We start from the raw sequence: 14,846 nt of genomic DNA on the forward strand, positions 1-14,846 counted from the left end.
AAGTGCCAAATAGCCGTTTTCGTCCAATTTTAATATGTTTGTTTTACTACTATTGATTATAAACTATTTACATTCTTACATGAATGAGGGTAGTATTTGTTCTTTCGGACATGTCCGAAAGAACAGACACCATTCATTCATATAAGAATGTAAATAGTATGTAATCAATAGTAGTAAAACAAAAATATTAAAATTGGACATGTCAGAAAGTACAGACATAACGCGTTCATATAATTCATTCTTCCAGATGGGCAATGGAGTCACCTTCTTCAGTGAGGATGTGCAAGTACATCCGACCTCCTACGGGTTGTCAGAATAGGGAGCATGGAGAACATGGACAAAGGGACTGCAGATAGGTGGCGCTCGGTGGGAATGTGGGTCGGCCGTGAGGCCTGCCGAAATGATACGCGCAGTTGCGATATCACTGTGTCAAAGCTGGCGCAGTGGTTAACGCACTTACCTAATACGCAGGAGATCTTTGGTTCGAATCCTAGTTGGGTACACGTTTTCACTCGTTGCTGCTGATTCCACATGTCCCAATGCAGCTGACATCAGTAACCCCTTTCCTCTCCTTTGTTTTCTCCCCCTCCACGTTCAGTTTACATATATTTACATTCTTGCCATGTTTTCTCATTTGACCCGCTTTCTGGGCTCCTTCGCCTTCAGGTTTCCCCTCCCCTTTCCACAGCCTACTATTTCCCCCTCCCCCGTATAAATCTATGTCTGTTCCTATACCTATATCTCTATCTCTAATTACATCTACGTACATCTGCATCTGCATCTACATCTACATGCATACTCTGCAAGCCACCGCATGGTGCGTGGTGGAGGGTACCCTGCCCCACAAGTAGTTGCTTCCTTTACTGTTCCATTCGCAAAACGAGCGAGGCAAAAACGACTATCTACATGCCTCCGTATGAGCCCCACTTTCTCGTACTTTATCTTCGTGGTCCTTACGCGAAACGTATATTGGCGGCAGTAGGATAGTTCCACATTTAGCTTCAAATGCCGCTTCTCTAAAATTTCTTAGTAGTGTTTTTTTGAAATGAATGTCTTCTTGATTCCAGGGATTCCCACTTGAGCTTCCAAAGCATATCCATAATACTTGCATGGTGATCGAACCTACCAGTAACAACAAATCTAGCAGTTCGCTTCTAATTGCTTCGATGTCGTCTTTCAATCTTACCTGGTGCGGATCCCAAACACTCGACTTGGTACTCAAGAATAGGTCGCACTAGCGTCCTATATGCGATCTTCTTTATGACCTACACTACCCTAAAATTGTTCCAGTAAACTGAAGTAGATAATTCGCCTTCCATACGACAATCCACACATGCTCGTTCCATTTCATATCGCTTCGCAACGTTACGTCCAGATATTTAAAAGGTGTGACGGTGTTCAAATTCAAATGGCTCTGAGCACTATGGGACTTAGCATCGGAGGTCATCAGTCCCCTAGAACTTAGAACTACTTAAACCTAACTAACCTAAGGACATCACACACATCCATGCCCGAGGCAGGATTCGAATCTGCGACCGTAGCAGTTGCGTGGTTCCGAACTGAAGCGCCTAGAACCGCTCGGCCACCGCGGCCGGCGTGACGGTGTCAAGCAGGACACTACTAATACCGTATCCGAACATTATGGGTTTATTTTTCCTACTCATCCGCATTACCTTACGTTTTTCTACATTAAGAGCTAGCTACCATTCATCACATCAACTAGAAACTCTCTAGGTCATCTTGAATCAACCTAGATTCACTTATCTTCGACACTTTCCTGCAAACCACAGCATCATCAGCGAACAATCGTACGTTGCTGCCCAAGCTGTCTGCCAGATCATTTATATGTATAGAAAATAGAAACGGTCCTATCACACTTACCTGGGGCACTCCTAACGTTACCCCTGCGTCCGATGAACACTCGCCGTTGAGAACAACTTACAGGGTTCTATTACTTCAGAAGTCTTCGTGCCAGTCACATAACTGTGACCCTATTCCGTATGCACGTACCTTCATCAACAGTCTGTCGTGGGGTACCGTGTCGAATGCTTTTCTGAAATTTAGTAATACTGAATCTGCCTGTTGCTCTCCATCCACAGTTCGCAGTATATCATGTGAGGAAAGATCAAGCTGGGCTTCGTACGAGCGATGCTTTATAAAGCCGTGCTGATTCGTGGATGTGAGCATTCCGGCCTCTAGGAAATTAATTATATTGGAACTCAGAATATGCTCTAGAATTTTGAAGCAAACCAATGTTAACGATATTGGTCTGTAATTTTGCAGGCCCGTTCTTTTACCCTTCTTCTATACTGGAGTCACCTGCCCTTCTTTCCAGCCGCTTGGCACTTTGCGCTTTCCGCGATAAATGTAAACTAAGTAAGGGCCCAGTGACGTGAAGTACTCTTTTTAAAACCGAATTTTCCATGCGGACCTGAAAACTTATTTGTTTTCAACACTTTCATTTATTTCCCTATGCCAGGGATCTTATTACTATGTCATCCATACGAGACTCTGAGAGATGGTCAAACGACGGTACGTTTGCACAGTTCTCCTGCGTGAACGATTTCTTAAACTTGGAATTTCACACAGGACCAGAATTTTTTCTGGTTCTCCGCCAGATCTTTAGCCAAGATATGACGGTGGTAGCTGTTGAATGCTTCGCCCATAGATCTTTTCACAGACGCACGAATATTTACTAATCTTTGCCTGTCGTTATTTGGGCGTCCTCTTTTGAACCGAAAGCTCAACAACCTTTGCTTTCTCAACACTTTCAGATTTTATTTATTAAACCGTGGTGGGTCTTTTCTGTCCTTAAAGCACTTACTAGAGACATACTTGTCCAGAGCACGATGTAGAATTTGTTTAATCTTGGTCCATAATTTCTCTATGTCCATCTTTCTGGAACTAAATGATAGCAGTTCATTGTCTAAGTGAGATGCTAACAAGCCTTTATCTGCTCTTTCTAGCGGAAACACTCTCCTAGCCCTCTTGGCTGATTTATTAACTTTCGTAACCATAGTCGCTATCATGACATGATCACTAATCCTTGTCTCCATAATGACACCATTGTTAAGGTCCGGCCTGTTTGTAGCTACGAGCTCTAGGATACTTCGATTGCCTGTGGGCAGCCGAACTAGCTGCTCAAGACAGTTTTCGAAAAACGTGTTCAAAAGTACTACACAATAATGTCTGTCGTTACCCCCTGCAATGAATCCATACACGTCTCAGACTATACTCGCTAGGTTAAAGTCACCAGTAACTAATATTGCATGATCTGGATGTTTACGCACAACTGACAACAAACTTTCTTTGAATGACTCTACAACCGTTACAGAGTGTAATTAGGCTGTTCAGGTTTTTATGTTGGTAACGCCACGTAGCGCTCTGTATGAAAATCACTGACTGTGCTGTGTGCAGTTTGTGGCTGGTTGGCATTGTTGGAATATTCGCTAGTGTAGTGTTGGGCAGTTGGATGTGAACAGCGCGTAGCGTTGTGCAGTTGGAAGTGAGCCGCCAGCATTGGTGGACGTGGGGAGAGAGTTTTGAGAACGGACGATCTGGACGGGTGTCCGTCAGAAAAAGGAAATTTGTAAGATGGATATCATGAACTGATATATTTGCTAACTATGCCTATCAGTAGTTAGTGCCTTCCGTAGCTAGAACGCTGCATTGCGGTAATTCGAGTAACGAAGATTTTTGTGAGGTGAGTGATTCCGGAAAGGTACAGGTTATTGTTAGTCAGGGCCATTCTTTTGTAGGTATTATTGAAAGTCCGACTACGTTGCGCTAAAAATACTGTGTGTCAGTTTATTGATGATCAGAATAAGTAAAGAGAGAAATGTCTGAGTACGTTCAGTTTTACTCAGCTGTCTCTGTATCAAATAATGTAAAAGTTTACCAGCACAGTAATTTATAACTTTTCTAAGAGGACGTTTCAAGTGGAGTCGGGTGGTTGGTAAAAATCCAACGATTAACTTGGTTTCACCTTGACCTGTTATACGCGACCAGATAACTTCACTATCACACTCAGTTTCAGCCTCAGTAGAGACAATATTTCTGTCGACTGCAATGAACACTCCTCCTGTAGCCTTTAACCTGTCTTTCCGATATTCATTCCAAGACCCGCTAAATATCTTAGAGATTCTTGCTTCTGGTTTTAGCCATTTATCAGGTCCCATAAGAAGAACTTTCCTGGAGGGCATTAAATTGGGGTACTTTGCTACGAATACTTCGACAATTGACTGATAAAATTTTTACAGTAGAACTGTCTTTACTCTGAACGCCGTCTGATGTATCGACTGGCGAGTGTTCATGATAGTACCTCAAATTACCGCCTAGAATAAAAATCCCCCATGCGTACTCCACAAATAATCTGCTAAGCCCTCCCGGTTGGCCATGCGGTCTAACGCACGGCTTTCCGGGCGGTAAGGAGCGCCTGGTCCCCGGCACGAATCCGCCCGGCGGATTTATGTCAAGGTCCGGTGAACCGACCAGTCTGTGGATGGTTTTTAGGTGGTTTTCCATCTGCCTCGGCGAATGCGGGCTGGTTCCCCTTATTCCGCCTCAGTTACACTATGTCGGCGATTGCTGCGCAAACAAGTTCTCCACGTATGCGTACACCATCATTACTCTACCACGCAAACATAGGGGTTACACTCTTCTGGTGTGAGACGTTCCCTGGGGGGTCCACCGGAAGCCGATCCGCACAATAACCCTGAAAGAGTGGTTCGGTGTGGGGCGGCGGAGGGGTGAAGTGGACTGCGGTAGTCGTCGTGGGGTTGTGGACCACTGCGGCTGCGGCGGGGACGGAACCTCTCTGTCGTTTCTAGGTCCCCGGTTAACATACAATACAGTACAATACAATACAATAATCTGATACCCAAATAGCTGCTTCCTTTTTGTTGTGCACCCCTGACCTATCATGAGGAGTCCTACAAATCCCCATCCTGTAACGCATGTCCATAAATATGCAACAAAGCCATCACAGAGACGACTAAGCCTTTGCTTGAGACCCTCCACTCGGCTCCAAATCAAAGGACCCCGACGAACTCTGGGAACGGTGCTGCAAATTGCGAGTTCTGCTTGCACTCTCGTGCGAGGCCAACAGTTCTGCCACCTTCGCCAGCCGCATATAAGAACTGAGGATGGCTTAGAACCTATTCGACAGGCATCGTCGGTGCTGACGTGTTACCCTCCTGCTTTATAGCCAAGGGATGTTGGTACCTCAGTGAACTATGTAGTTGGCTGTTCAGAAGAAATGACAACTGAGATACAGTCTGCCTGAATTTACATTTACAGCTAAAAAAAAGCAAGACTAAACTTCTTAAGTACCAAAACACACAAGCAATTAAACAAATATATACCATTAAGAACACGCCGAAAAATTTAAATGCGTAATTTGATGCCCTGGAGATGTGTCACAGGCGGCAGCTGGCACCGAACTAAATGGCTAACTACTCAGAATTGAACGGACACTAGTCTGAAAACAAATAGCTGAGTAACTACTGCCCTACTGAATAATTGAATATACACTTACAAAACGAGAGATTAAACTCTGAGAATCTGAGGCTGGAGGCCTACTGAATATTTACTATTTAAAAAGGTCATGGAATCAAGTAAATAAAGCGACACTAACTACTTCTGCAGTGGAAAATTACACTATAAAGCAAACTCATTCAGGACAAAAGATCAAAATACCCAAATTCTTGAGATAAATACAGAAAGCACTATTGAAAACAGATAAATAATCAGCAACCGGTTCCTTCTGCTCAGAAGTAAGTTACAAAAGCACTAAAATAAACGATGTAAACAAACTGTGTGCAACCGATAAGCTTTTGTTTCTGCTGCTTGTGCAGCTGCTGTTGGTCTCAGCTCTGCTCTAAGGCTGGAGGCCTACTCTCTCGCTACCCTACTTCTGCCTGTGCCAACCCTACTCCCACCCACATATGCTTGCCGGTTTTTTTATGCAATGCCTTTCCCCAGGATGGTCATTAACATTTATTTCATCTTCATATAATTATGTATGGTTTATTATGGTAAAGTTTTTATGTTCATGCTTTTAATTTACAATAGAAACGATGTAAACAAATTGTGTACAACCCATAAGCTTCTGTTTCTGCTGCTTGTGCAGCTGCTGTTGGTCTCAGCTCTGCTCTAAGGCTGGAGGTCTACTCTCTCGCTACCCTCCTACGGCCTCTTCCAACCCCACTCGCACCCACATATGCTTGTCGGTTTGTTTATGCAATGCCTTTCCCCAGAATGGTCATTAACATTTGGTTTATCTTCATATGGTTCTGTATGGTTTGTTATGGTAAAGTTTTTATGCTTATAAATCGTTGAAACTGATGAAGATTTTTTAATGTCATATTATCTGTTCCCTTTAATAACAATGTAAACAAAAAAGATACTTCCTGCATCCTCATAGGGCGTCCCCTTCCCTAGATTTCCCTGCGGCAGTGAGACGAGTAGACTGCCACTTGTCTGTATGATCACTAGCTGTTCATTTGCACTATGTTATATGTATATGTTTGTTATCTTGACATGCTTGTTATATTGTGAGAAATAATATTTTGACTATCTGGCACATACATCTTGGAACGATACGTTCAGCACTACTGGCTATTAAAATTGCTACACCACGAAGATGACGTACTACAGACGCGAAATTTAACCGACTCGAAGACGATGCTGTGATATGCAAATGGTTAGCTTTCCAGAGCATTCACACAAGGCTGGCGCCGGTGGCGATACCTACAACGTGCTGACATGAGGAAAGTTTCCAACCGATTTCTCATACACAAACAGCAGTTGACCGACGTTGCCTGGTGAAACGTTGTTGTGATGCCTCGTGTAAGGAGGAGAAATGGGTACCATCACGTTTCTGACTTTGTTAAAGGTCGGATTGTAGTCTATCGCGATTGCGGTTTGTCGTATCGCGACATTGCTGATCGCGTTGGTCGAGATCCAATGACTGTTAGCAGAATATGGAATCGGTGGCTTCAGAAGGGTAAAACGGGACGCCGTGCTGGATCCCAACGGCCTCGTATCACTAGCAGTCGAGATGACAGGCATCTTATCCCTATGGCTGTAACGGATCGTCCAGCCACGTCTCGATCCCTCAGTCAACAGATGGGCACGCTTGCAAGACGACAACCATCTGCACGAACAGTTCAACGACGTTTGCAGCAGCATGGACTATCAGCTCGGAGACCATGGCTGCGATTACCCTTGACGCTGCATCACAGACAGGGGCGCCTGCGATGGTGTACTCAACGACGAACCTGGGTGCACGAATGGAAAAACGTCATTTTTTCGGATGAATCCAGGTTCTGTTTACAGCATCAGATGGTCGCATCCCTGTTTGGCGACATCGCGGTGAACGCACATTTCAAGCATGTATTCGCCATCGCCATATTGGCGTATCACCCGGCGTGATGATATGGGGTGCCATTGGTTACACGTCTCGGTCACCTCTTGTTCGCATTGACGGCACTTTGAACAGTTGAAGTTACATTTCAGATGTGTTACGACCCGTGGGTCTAACCTTCATTCGATCCCTGCGAAACCCTACATTTCAGCAGGATAATGCACGACCGCATGTTGTGGGTCCTGTACGGGCCTTTCTGGATACAGAAAATGTTCGACTGCTGCCCTGGCCAGCACATTCTCCAGATCTCTCACCAACTGAAGACGTCTGGTCAATGGTGGCCGAGCAACTGGCTCGTCACAATACGCCAGTCACTACTCTTGATGAACTGTGGTATCGTGTTGAAGCTGCATGGGCAGCTGTACCTGTACACGCCATCCAAGCTCTGTTTGACTCAATGCCCAGGCGTATCAAGGCCGTTATTACGGTCAGAGGTGGTTGTTCTGGGTACTGATTTCTCAGGATCTATGCACCCAAATTGCGTGAAAAAGTAGTCACATGTCAGTTCTAGTATAATATATTTGTCCAATGAATACCAGTTTATCATCTGCATTTTTTCTTGGTGTAGCAATTTTAGTGGCCAGTAGTGTATATTTTCGCCGTCTGCTTGGTAATTTGGTAACAGCTATATTGTACTTTATTGTAATTTACGTGTTCTGCACTGTAAGATGAATTGAAAATGGATGCCGGCCCGAAACTAGTCAGTAAATAAAAGCAAAATTTGCAACTTTCGCTGTTTTTCCGTTGTTTTGACTACCTTGCATTTATGCTGCATACTAAGTTGAGAAAATTGTTTTTGTTATTTCAAAGTTCACACACTAAAAGTAATTAAGATCAGTTAATGGTAATGTACGTGAGCTACGTTACTGCGCTGTTTAATAGATATATAAGAATACGTCACCTGTTTAGGGTGTTATTATTGACAGAAGTCTTCTCTGATAACTACGAGGAGCGTTTAATAAGTAATGCAACACATTTGCATCCTTCATTGAATCAGACAGATGGGACACGGAAGGTCCGAGATCTGGGATGAAGAGTGGATAAGACACTACGGTCCATTAAAGTTTTGTGAGCACCTCACGGATGCCCGGACCTGTGTAATGCCTTGCCTTGTCATGGAGAAGGAAAAGTACGTTTACATATTTGTGACAACGAATGCGTTGAAGTCGTTTCTCCAATTCCCCGTGGATAGCACAGTAAGCTTCAGAGTTGGTCTTTGCACCGTGAGAAAGGATATGAAACAGATCAACCCAGTCAGAGTCCCAGAAGACCGTCGCCAATACTTTATCAACTCAGGGTGTTTCTTTGGACTTTTTCTTCGGAGTAGAGATGTTGTGACGTCATTCCATCGAAAGCGCTTTTGTTTCCGGTTCGAATGGTTGATCCCATTTTGTCATCGCCTGTGACGATGTTCGACAAAAAATTGTCAGGATCAGCCACGTAACGAGCAAGCAATTTACGGCAGATGGTCCTTCGTTGCTCTTTATCATCTTTTGTTAGGCACCGAGGAACCCTGCTGGCACACACCCTTGAGTACTGCAACTGATGTAAAAATATGTGAGGATTACCAACAGAGACGTTCAGTTGGCAGCGAGGTGTTTGATTGTGATCTGTCAATTAACTGGGATGAGAGTGTCAGCGCGTTCCATAAGTGCAGGAGTCACAGTTGTGTGCAGCCAGCCGATATTTCAAATCGAACAGGTTTGCGCGACCTCGTTGCGATGATGATAGACACCTCGCCCAATGACTCACCGGATTTTGTACATTGTCAGGTCTCCGTAGACGTTCTGCAAGCATCTATGAATATCTGTGATGCCCTGGTTTTCCGCCAGTTGAAATTCGACAGAAGTCTGCTTGGAATGTACCTCCGTTACAGACACCATTTTGAAGTCTACGTGCAACGCCGCCACCTATCGGAGCTTCATCAATCTAAAGGGGCTGAAACTGGAATATTCCACAATGTCCCACAACAAATTCCGCAATTTATCAACCGAAATCACCCTAGAAAGTGTTGCATTACTTATTGAACGCTCCACATACACTATGTAATCAAAAGTGTCCGGACACACCGAAAAACATACGTTTTTCATATTACGTGCATTTTACTGCCACCTACTGCCGGAAACTCCATATCAGCGACCTCAGAAGTCATTAGATATCGTGAGAGAGCGTCGGGGCGTCCTCCGAGGAACTCACGGACTTCGAATGTGGTCAGGTGATTAGATGTCACTTGTGTCATACGTCTGTACGCGAGATTTCCGCACTCCTAAAAAAGCCTGGTTCCACTTTTTCCAATGTGGTAGTAAAGTGGAAACATGAAGGGACACGTACAGCACAAAAGCGTACAGGTCAACCTCGTCTGTTGACTGACAGAGACCGCCGAGAGTTGTAGAGGGTCGTAATGTGTAACAGGCAGACATCTATCCAGACCATCCCACCAAACTGCACTGCATTAGGAAACACTGCAAGTACTATGAAAATTAGGTGGGAGGTGAGAAAACTTGCATATCATAGTCGAGCTGCTGCTCATAAGCCACACATGACGCCGGAAAAGCCAAATGACGCCTCGCTTGGTTTAAGGAGAGTCAACATTGGACGATTGAACAGTGGAAAAACGTTTTGTGTTGTGACGAATCACGATACGCAATGCAGCGATATGTTGGCAGGGTGTGGGTATAGCGAATGCCCGGTGAACGTCATCTGTCAACATGTGTAGTGCCAAAAGTAAAATTCGGAGGCGGTGGTGTTATGGTGTGGTCGTATTTTTCATGGAGGGGGCTTGCACCCCTCGTTGTTTTGTGTGGCACTATCAAATCACAGTCCTACATTGATGTTTTAAGCACCTTCTTGCTTTCCACTGTTAAAGAGCATCTTTCAACATGATCGAGCACCTGTTCGTAATGCTCAGCCTGTCTCGGTGTGGTTGCACGACATTAACAGCCCTGTAATGGACTGCCCTGCACAGAGTCCTGACCTGAATCCTATAGAGCACCTTTGGGATGTTTTGGAACGCCGAATTCTTGCCAGGCCTCACCGACCGACATCGATACCTCTCCTCAGTGCAGTACTCCGTGAAGAATGGGCTGCCATTACTCAAGACACCTTCCAGCACCTGATTGAACGTATGTCTGCGAGAGTGAAAGCTGTCATCAAGGCTAAGTGTGGGCCAACACCATGCTGAATTCCAACATTACCGATGGAGGGCGCCATGAACTTGTAAGTCATTTTCAGCCACGTGTCTGTATATTTTTAATCACATAGTGTAGCTACAAATCTACAGTACTATTTTACGAAGGTAAATAGTAAATGAAGCTCATGCAATTTACAGTCATGAAAAATGCAGTGTTCAATTCATATCATTATCACTGAATCTGCAGTAGTATCACAGTTATTGTACGAGTCAGTCTGTTTCTTAAGTTCATTTAGTATTGCACTCTGTAAGTTAAGGCATAGCCATAAAGCCTTTAAAGTTTAAACAATTGTATTAGTTTATCAGTAAATGTAATCCTACTGCCATCCTTAAAGAAATGTTATGATAGTAAAAACAACCTCCTTGATTTAGTACACTGTTAAAGATCAGTTAAAACACAGTTACAAAAGGTTTCCATTCCTTAATTCACCATAATATTTGGCTAAAATGCACAGTTTTAGAAGCCATTGTCTAAAGTAAATTTATCGTCCTTGAACAGATTCTGACTCAGGTAGAGTTAACAATTCAAAGGCAGCTCGTAGATTTCTTAGCTTTACTGAAGTTTAGGTGGATCATTTAATGGAAAGTAACATCTTTTATTTCTGCTGGACGTACTTGAACTGCACTGTCGCTAATCCGGAATTTGGAAAAAAAGACTCAGGTAGGAACTGAAGTGTTAACTGACGACCAGTTTACAGTGTGTGGGGTCTTTGTATTCAAACTGCGTAGATTATGGCTAGGTCACGGTACAGGCACAGTATAAATTACACTAAAGAGCCAAAGGAACTGGTACACCTGCCTAATATCGTGTAGGGCCCCCGCGAGCACGCAGAAGCGCCGCAAAACGACGTGTCATGGACTCGGCTAATGTCTGAAGTAGTGCTGGAGGGAACTGACACCATGAATCCTGCAGGGCTGTCAATAAATCCGTAAGAGTACGAGGGACTGGAGATCTCTTTCGAACAGCACGCTGCAAGGCATCCCAGATATGCTCAATAATGTTCATGCCTGGGGAGTTTAAACTCAGAAGAGCGTACCTGAGCCACTCTGTACAAATTCTGGACATGAGGGGTGTCGCATTGTCCCGCTGGAATTCCCCAAGTTCGTCGGAATGCACAATGGGCATGAATGGATACAGGTGATAAGACAGGATGTTTACGTACGTGTCACCTGTTAGAGTCGTATCTAGACAATCAGGGGTCCCATATCACGCCAAACGCACACGCCCCACACCATTACAGAGCCTCCACCAGCTTGAACAGTCCCCTGCTGACAGGCAGGGTCCATGGATTTACTAGGTTCTCTCCATACCCGTACACGTCCATCCGCACGATACAATTTGAAACGAGACTCGTCCGACCAGGCAACACGTTTCCAGTCATCAACAGTCCAATGTCGGTGTTGACAGGCCCAGGTGAAGAATGAAGCTTTGTGATGTCAGTCATCAAGGGTACACTAGTGAGCCTTCGGCTCCGAAAGCGCATATCGATGATGTTTGGTTCAATGATTAGCACTTGTTGATGGCCCAGCACTGAAATCTGCAGCAATTTGCGGAAGAGTTGAACTTGTGTCACGTCGAAAGATTCTCTTCAGTCGCCGTTGACCCGTTCTTGCAGGATCTTTCCCGGTCGCAACGATGTCGGAGACTTAATGTTTTACCGGATTCCTGATATTCACGGTACACTCCTGAAATGGTCATCAGGGAAAATCCCCTTCTCGTCGCTACCTCGGAGATGCTGCGTCCCATCGCTCGTGCGCCAACTGTAACACCACGTTCAAACTGACGTAAATCTTAATAACCTGCCATTGTAACAACAGTAACCGATTTAAAAACTTCACCAGACACTTGTCGTCTTATACAGGCGTTACCGACCGCAGCGCCGTACTCTGCCTGTTTACATATCTCTGTATTTGAATACGCATGCCTTTACCAGTTTCTTTGGCGCTCCAGTGTATTTCCATGCTTTGCTAGTTAGTTATTGTATGGAAAGATGAATTAAAATAGCTGCCATGTGTTTCATTACCTCAAAACTAATGACAGATCACTCCGTAAAAATGATTTTCTTTTCAAATAAATTATTTAGAATCCATTTATTAATAAAAATACAGCTTTATCCAAAAATTACTGACAGTTAATATTTACAAGGAAAGGCACACTACTTTGATTAGTTAGGTTGGTTGTTTGGTTGATTGGGGGAAGGGGACCAGTCAGTGAGGTCATAGGTCCGATAGGATGAGGGAAAAGATGGGGAAGAAAATGGGCTGTGCCATTTCAAAGGAATCATCCAGGCATTTGCCTGTAGCGATTTAGGGAAATCACGAAAACCTAAATCAGGATGGCTGGACACGGGTTTAAACCGTCGTCCTACCGAATATGACTACAGTGTGTTAACCACTGCACCACCTTCCTCAAATCAAATGGCTCTGAGCACTATGGGACTCAACTGCTGTGGTCGTGAGTCCCCTAGAACTTAGAACTACTTAAACCTAACTAACCTAAGGACATCACACACATCCATGCCCGAGGCAGGATTCGTACCTGCGACCGTAGCAGCAGCGCGGCTCCAGACTGGAGCGCTTAGAACCGCACGGCCACCACGGCCGGCCCACCTTCCTCAGATTGATTAGTTAATTACTAACAATCGAAAAGCAAAGCTTATTTGATTATTCATCAAGCAAAGTAGTGAGAACGATAATAGAGTGAATTATAGCTGACAATAACGAAGCTATATATATATATATATATATATATATATATATATATATATATATATATATATATTAACGCTAGGTATCGATATTTTAGAGCTCCGTTTGTCTTGATATGAGTGAATGGATCGACTGGTTGTAACTGGGCCTTTTCTATTCTCTATGTTTTTCCTGAGCATACTTGGAAGAAGTGTTTCTTATTAATGTAGAGATTACTAAGAAATAATTTTTCGAAATTCAGCTCCTGAGGCGGTACTTGAGTACTCAGCTCCTGTTTGGGACACTGACGTGGAGCACCGTGTTCTTGCAAGACGAGTGCGCTACACACGTGGCCCCAGGACGCCTTATGAAGTCCACAGTACCTTCAGATGCCACTATGAGTAACAAATGAATGCTATACTCAGCGTCACGTCGGAAGGCGCCGCAGTTTTCAGCCGTTCAGCTCGTAGCCCTCCATTATCCGCCGGCAGCCAATAAGAGTTATTCTCTTTCCTAGCACCAGACCACGAGTTACACCTAGATAGTGAGACTGCACTTCTACAGACTTGATTGTTGCTTTAGTTCCCAACAGTACAATTTTATTCAGGGAGTCGTCTAATTGTTCAATTCCTCTGAACTGACGGTGACATGTTTTGGTAGCAATTTAGATGTTAATGGGTGTGTGAATACGACAGTGTGATCTGTAAATTGAAATGCCAGGTGACGAAAACAGGCTATGAGGATTATTTTCCGTGTTGACAAATTTTTGAAACTTGAATCGGAAAATGGGATTTTTACTGTTGACATTCTGAAGACACAAGAAACTAAAACAGAAGGCTGTGGTGTCATTAAGAAAGGTGTAGAAGTTTACTTTCTTCTGGAGCTGCAGCCTGATTCAAGTCTTGTAATGACACTTTTCCAGGTCTGCCCTTTCAATTGAATATCTTTATTGCTATGACACTAGAATCGCTGATATTTTGTCATATCTATAACAGCGACAGGGTCTCTTATGACCCAGGTATCTATCCCATTTATTATCCTCTACCATTGGGTTACTGTGGCTCTAATGAATCTAATCACTGAACTGCTGAGTATTTTATTATAAAATCAAGAAAAATAAATCTGCTCCCCTCAAATTATCAATTACTATTAAGAAAAATTACGCATATTTGCTGGGTGCCTTTGATGGCTAGGATCACAGAATAAGCACAAAGAATGTTATTTTGATGCGTATTCATAGCTGACAATTTTCTTACATGTCTAACACCTTGCAAATTATTTCTTTCCAGTAAGTCAGGCTTTATAAGGCAATGTGTTGTCTTTTCTTGCCATCAGGGATATCTTCGGGAGTGACACAGGTAGTAGTCTTCCTGGTTGCTGAGTACTTCTTAGCAAGATTCTCTCAAAGCTGCCGCATTACCTCCCTGCTTTTCAACTTTTTCTCGTCTAGATTATTTATTGTATAGTACCTAGGCATCCACACTAGAAAAACTCAGTAAGAAGTAAAATGTGTGAGCAAGCCAAAGTCTGCATGGTGTTTTG

This window comes from Schistocerca serialis, chromosome 3 (genome assembly GCF_023864345.2).
Source record: "Schistocerca serialis cubense isolate TAMUIC-IGC-003099 chromosome 3, iqSchSeri2.2, whole genome shotgun sequence".
Classification (NCBI taxonomy): Eukaryota; Metazoa; Arthropoda; class Insecta; order Orthoptera; family Acrididae; genus Schistocerca; species Schistocerca serialis.